A 7,100-nucleotide genomic window follows, 5' to 3' on the forward strand; every position below is an offset into this window, starting at 1 on the left:
ACGGAGGGAGCCGCAATAAAGAGGCGAGGCCTGGCCTTCATGGGGCGGCGGCGAGGGCGCTCTCTGGGCCTTGAAGCTGAAGGGAAGCCGCAGCTGAAATGGCCCGTCGAGTGCCTTCTCTTCCCCGCTGCCAGGAGGGTTCCCTCGGCTTCCGACAACTGTTTCTGCAAGGCAGGCGTTCAACAGGCGAAGCCATCTGCTGCTGCCCTCTTTTGTTTTGGAAAAAGCCTCCCCTGTTGATTTTCTGCCATGTGCAATCAGAAAGGCTGATAGGGAGAGGCAGCATCCGCCATGGCCAAGGCCCGGAATGGGAGCTGCATTTAGTCTTGTTACGGCAAAATCCCAAACTTCATGGGCATCGCAAAGTCTTAAAAGAGTTTCATCGTAGTCCATGTTGACTCAGATGGAATTGCCCTTGGACCCAGAATGTGGCGGTTCTCACCTTTAATGCTGGGTATTAGGAACAGTGGTGAAGGCACACTATTCCCATAGCCACACCCTTTCTAAGACTATATAACCAAGAGTAAGGTTTTGGATTAATAGTGCACATCTTAATTTTTCCTCACACGCCTCTTCTGTTTGGCTCAAGGTCTAGTCCGATGCCTTGTGGATTCAAATACATGCTCACTATTTTTGTGGCATGTTGCTTAATCATCATGAAGTAACTTTGGAGCTTTTCAAAATAAAAGTGACAGTTTAACCCTTAGTCATGCATGCTAATGTAATCTGCTTCTGCTGCTGCTTGGTTTATTTGGTGGGATTCTCTCTGAGTAAACTGGCATGCAGAGGATTCGCAAAGAGCACTCCAGGAGATGATTTCATTGTCAAATAAGTCGATAATAAATTATTATTATTACTACTACTACACCACATAATTGCTGGTACTTCAGCAACTGTGTGGATTCCCAGGTTGTTTCACAGCTTATTTCAAAGTGTTTGAGTTGGTTGATTTTTCATCCAAGCACCAAGAGAAGGTTAGGGTAGGAGTTCTGGAATGATAAGGATTCCATCAATAGGAAAGGAGAACAGCTGCAGGAACAGCAAAGGCACTGTTTACTCAGTGCTGCCCTGTCCACACACCCTAAGTGGTAATGTCAATGTGAGGTTCTAATCTGTTTTACTACGAGTGGGAGAAGTTAATCCGTAGAAGTTATTTTATAATGTTAAAAGGGACTGTCCTTTATTTCAGACAACACCATGGAACCATTGCAACGCTAAAGTTATGCAATGCTATAGATTCCATGAAGCAAATAAAGTAAGTTCCATGATTTCCTTTTAAAAATAATGTTGTGACAATTCTAGCACAAACTAGGACAAAAAAAGGTCACAACATCAGCTGCTGAATGGAACACAGTCATAATATAAGGATTTCAAAAGCACAAATCATTCCTTCAAAAGTGGTGTACATCTAAATCTCAGTTTATACATTCAGCACATTCACGCAGTAAAGGTCTTTCTGAACTGTGCCACTTCATGTTGCAGGTGGGAGTAAATGTATGTTAAACCACTTTCCCATCAGAAAAATATACCACCAGTGAAAACAGCATAAAGGGGAGAGAATATCTTATTTCTACTTCAAATAAATTCCTAGCTGCTTCTTTGGCACAAGACTAAGCAAGGACAGACTGATGAATACTAACAAAAATCATGACACTGCTGTCTTGTCAAAAACTGGTTTGTGTCCTTTCATAGGAAACACAGGATTCCACACCCTCCCTCTGCATAATTCTGCAATTCAAGGTAAAATGTGCCACAACCAGAAATTTACCATCTGGCTGTCTTGATATTCATGATTGCTTTTCTTTGTAGGATTAGCCACATAGCCCAGTTGCCCCACAGTCAATATTCTGGAACTTGTGTGCAAAAAATTGGCCATATCGAGAATACTGAAAATATTTATGTGCACTAAAAGCTATGCATTTGTGTATGTGTGACTGGAGGCATGAGCTTGAAAAGCCACGCCACAAACACAAAAGCATACCCCTTCAGCCAAGAGGTGAAAAGATGAGAGAATAGGACGGCAAATTTGATACACTGTCTGAAATACAACAGGTTCATTGATGACAACCACCTCTGTGGAGAGGAGACACAGCATACTAGATTCTCAGTTACACAACGGGTGACACTCTAGAATCCTGGCTCAGTAAAGCCGAAACAAACAGTACAAGAAGTCTACATAGATGGGGATTTTGTCCAAAGCATTGGCACTTAAAGGTTCAACTAAGGTTAATGGAAGAGGAAATGTAAGAAAGATGTCAAAAATAGGGATGCTGGGTACAGAAATGCAAATACAGAATTACCAACAATACACCATGCTTTTACATCTTGTGGTCAAGCTGTGGACAAAACAGCAGTCTGTGTACAGTATTTTTGCAACTGTTTATGAAACGATGAGCAAAGTGTTTGTAAAAGTAAGACATTTTTGCAGAAATAGACTACCCTGAGATTACTGGTCATTCTGTATGTCTGCTTTTCTCTACAAAGTATATCTATATTTAACACCCTACCTTTCCTGTCTTGCTTACCTAGTCTCATTAATTTCTAGCTCTCACTCTCTAGCTTCTGCCTGCTTCTAGCTCAGCTGTCTCACACTCTGGCTTTTGTCTTTCTACCACCCATTTGCTCTCTGGCATACAGCAACCCACTTTGTTATAATAAGGAACATACTTAGATGGTAACTATGGCCATTCTCTCACAAAGGGACTTGCCTGACCCATTCAACAGTGGAACAAATCCATTAGATTTTAACCCTTGCTGGATCCAGGAATTACAAGGGACTTGGGTATCGTGCAGGCTAAACCCCCAAACTCACAACAGTATTATATAAACAGATATAAAGACAGAAAACTAGAAATAACAGGCTCAAATCTTAAGGGTCAGTGAAAGCCTGAAAAAAGATGTATATACATCTCTGAAGCAACTAATGGATGATGTTTTGTGTATTACAAAGGGAAGGGGTGTTCCAGAGTACAGGGACAATACACAATTAATATAACTGTAGAGTTGGAAGGGACCCTGAGGATAATCTAGTCAGTTACCTGGACCTCCAGTGACAAGGATGAATATAGGAGGACTACAAGCTATTGGTGGTGACCCTGCCACTGGTGGGTCCATCCTGCCAAACAGGATTCCTTTTAAGTCCTTGTCACCAGAAACCTGATGATGACATCAGGCAGAGGTGTCTGCTGACAAACTGCTGAGTCAAACTGGCTGACCTCTCTAGGAGCCAAACTCTCCTGCAAACGTACCATAGGCAGAGGACAAGAAGGAAGCTGATGTTAAGGAACACCTTTCACTGTCTACCCAGATAAATGGTCCTCTCTTCTTTCCACTCTCCTGCTGGGTGTGCACATGTGTGTTAGCATCCAGAGCCCAATACATTTTCTTTTACTAACTTGCTTCTTGCTTATATGTTTGACCTTTGAATGTTTCTTAAAATTTGCTGATCTATGCAATGTTTGATTTGTCTTCTGCAGGGTTCTCACTTTGCAAACCTTCAGTTCCTGGTTTCATAAATTACAATAACAAAATTGCCAAAAATAGAAGCCATTATAAGTCTTTTTTCTCCCTTAACTTTTGTTTTTCATTAAATCAGTTAAATCTGTTGTCAAAGCAACAGAAAGACCAACCTGGCTTATTAGTTCCTTTTATATTGCACAGAAGAGAAATAAAATGCGAGCAAATGTTGCATTTCCCATGGATTTATAGATAAATTTAACATATCAAAATGAGAAAAAGTCAATAAAACCAGTTTATTATTTGTTGAAAAGGGGGTGGGGATTGCTTGGGCATTTTATAAGGCCATCGGGACCTGAACCTAACACCTCTAGAAGGCCCAAGTATGTAAAAAAGGCAACACCTAATGGAACTTTAAACTCAGCTATGTCTAATTGACTGGAGATAAGTCAAACATTGCTACACTAGGGTAGAGATTTATATTTCTAATTGAAAACAGGTGCAAAATAGGATACATTCTATGCCAGTGTTACCAACACAAAGCGGTGAGAGGAGTTGCCATTGTAACAGTACACAACCTTGTAACAGCTATCTGACCACAAAAACCAGTGTGGCTGCATTTTGTTTGCTTGCTTACTTTGGGGGCAGTTCCCAGAATAGCAAGAGGTATATATTTGTTTTAAAAGCTAGAGGCTGGAGGTCAGGGATGCAGAACCTCAGGCCTGGAGGCCAAATGCAGCCTCCTGGGCCTTTCTATTTGGCCTTTGGGACTAAAACAGGTTGTGCCTCCCCATTAGTTTCCATAGCTTTGGATTCAACACAGAGAGGAAGTCAAACCTCTCTGTGCCTCTGTTGCTTCCAGCATCAATCATACACGGACGAGCTCTGCAATTGTCCTAACTTCAAGATGATGTCACTTCCAGCCAGATGACAGGGTGGAGAGAATGCATCATGCCTCAGTTGTCTCCATCACAACATGGCCCATTAGGATGCTAACAGAGGCACTTACCTGGGTCAGCTATGGAACTGGTTTGATTGGTTCAGCAATCAGGTTTCTTTTTGTAGATTCTAACCTCACAGATACAGAATCACAGGTTTGGAAGGGACCCACAGATATTATCCAGACTACCTCTCCAACCCTATAGCAATGCTTCCCTGGTGTCTGGCCACTTTGGTATCATTGACTGCATGACTTTTGTTTGGAGGTCCAGCAGATATGATACACCTATTTTGACCCAGCGACACTTCTCAGCAGAATTTGAATCACATCCCCTGCCAGATTTTCAGAGAACTGGACTAAAGAGTGAGAGTGCAGGAGTTGTGGGCATGGGTGCTGTTCATGATGACATGCTCTGATCTCTCGTCCCTCCTGTTTCCACTCCCATGCTGAGTAATACCCAGAAATCACAAGGAGTCTTCACAGCCAGTGCATGGAAGAGGCAGTGGGACCATGTCTCCAGCTTCCAATCATTGACCTCCATGAAGTAAATGGGGAGGGCGACTCTGCACCCACATACAGCTGTAGGCTGTATGCTCCCCTTACTTGGTGGTTCTATCTACATCCCCCTTGAACTATACTTTAAGAAGTTTGTTGTTTGACTTCCGGATATTTTAAATCACCTTTCAGGAGTGGCTGAGCTCCTCTGAAATCAGAGTCCCATTGGTTTGCTTGTTGCCAGAGTGCCAAGATCCAATGAAGCCAAAATAAGGGTCAAAAGTTGCTAACAATTGGCCAGCATCCCTGGAAAGTTTTATAGAGTATGCCTGATTAAATAATGCATTAAGCCTGGGCTTGAATTCTTTCCCTACTTATGAACACAGCAATGTCTGATTTCATTTTTTATTTTTTTTTACTTTTCATGTGCTTTTATGGAAAAGCTCCATGAGCAGAATGACAGACTGAAATCAAAAGAGAAAGAAAAATAACAACTCAAAATTTCTGTAATTCCAGACAGATTTGTGTCATTCTGGTTTCTTACTACACTTATGATAGGTTTTATCTTTACATTCAGTAAGAAACTGTTAGACATGTTTTGACATTTTGTTATATAGAACGGCTGTTGAATTGTACGTGTTAACCACTAGGTGGGGCAATGAAACAAACCTAAATAGACCCTTCAACATCAGATTGTGTGCAGCAGCTTGAATCTTTACATGTGCTTCTCCCATTTGAATTTATCTTTTTAAAAATATTGTAGGCATTTGCAGTACACTATAACCCCTTTCGGGTTGCTATAGAGAAAGTCAACTGCTGTTATTAGAACAGCTTCTAAGCCTACTGTGCATATTTAAATGGTTAACTAAATTAAATAAAATGCCCCTGCCTAATGGTGTTAGCTAAGTAAGTACATTTTCTATGCCAATACACAAGAGACACCTGTAATAGGTTGCATATGTATCTGTACTCTTTCCAGTTGGTAGCACCATTGCTGCCATTAATGCTGTTTCAGCAAATACTGAAAACATAGCTGTTTACCAAGGCCTTTGCTAGCTACTTATGTCAGCCATTTGTCATAACTGTTTATTTGTACTGTCTGTTCATGCTGCTGGATTAATATTATGGTTGCTGTTGTATTTTTAATGGATTTTATTCTAAACCTTGAACTGTTTTCATAATAAATGACACATACATATTTTAATAAATAAGGAATCCTACTCCTTTGTGGAGCACAAAATAGCAAGGAGCCATGCAGACAAGCAAATATCTATACAAGAAGGTGGAAAGGGGCAAAGGACAGCAAGCCCCTCTCAGTATATATCAGCACCCTTTCTACTTGTGATTCCTGGCATTCGGAGGCATTCTGCCTCAAATGGTGGAGGTAGAACATAGCCATGAATCTGTTTGATCCTCTAAGCCAGGCATGGCCAAACTTGGCCCTCCAGCTGTTTTGGGACTACAGTTCCCATCATCCCTGACCACTGGTCTTGTTAGCTAGGGATGATGGGAGTTGTAGTCCCAAAACAGCTGGAGGGCCAAGTTCGGCCATGCCTGCTAAGCCTTCCAAACTGGTGGCCATCACTACATCTTGCAGGATAGAATTCCATAGTTCAACTACGCACTGTGTAAAGAAGTACTTTCTTTGCCTGTTCTGATTCATCCAATGTTCAACTTCATTGAATGGCCCCGAGTTCTAATATAATGAGAGAGGGAGGAAAACTTAATCCACACTACACATCATATTATTACACTTCTATCAGTAACCCCTCACCGTTTTTCTAAACCAGCTGGTTTTGGACTACAATTCCCATCATCCCTGACCACTAGTGCTGCTAGCTAGGGATGATGGGAGTTGTAGTCCAAAAACAGCTGGAGACCCAAGTTTGGGAAACCCTGTTGTAAACTAAAAAAACACACACTCCAGATGCTGTACCCTTTCTTTACTGGGGAGTTACTCCAAGCTCTTGATAATTTTGCTTGCCCTTTTCTGAACCTTTTCCAGCTCTACAATGATTTTTTTGAGGTGATGTAACCAGAACTCTATTCCGAGTGTGGCCTCGCCATAGATTTGTACAATGACATTGTGATGCTGACAGTTTTATTTTCAATCTCTTTCCTAATTATCCCTAGCGTGGGACCTGCCTTCCTCACAGCTGCTGCACACTGGGTCAACATCTTCCTCAATCTACCCTCTATGACTCAAAGG

General features: G+C 41.6%; 1 long non-coding RNA gene across 4 annotated transcripts; it reads left to right on the plus strand.

Moving 5' to 3' along the window:
• Window positions 1-29: 29 nt before the first annotated feature.
• Window positions 30-5,438, plus strand: LOC308481373. Of its 4 annotated transcripts, none has more exons than XR_013988597.1 (4): window positions 30-1,099; window positions 1,190-1,255; window positions 1,693-1,740; window positions 5,335-5,438. It is a non-coding gene; the product is annotated as an uncharacterized lncRNA (long non-coding RNA). The 4 variants fall into 4 exon arrangements; XR_013988598.1 differs by having other exon boundaries at window positions 30-1,088; XR_013988599.1 differs by having other exon boundaries at window positions 30-469.
• The last annotated feature ends 1,662 nt before the right edge of the window (window positions 5,439-7,100 follow it).

The sequence above is a fragment of the Podarcis pityusensis genome (genome assembly GCF_964106645.2).
Source record: "Podarcis pityusensis genome assembly, chromosome: 7".
Taxonomy (NCBI): Eukaryota; Metazoa; Chordata; class Lepidosauria; order Squamata; family Lacertidae; genus Podarcis; species Podarcis pityusensis.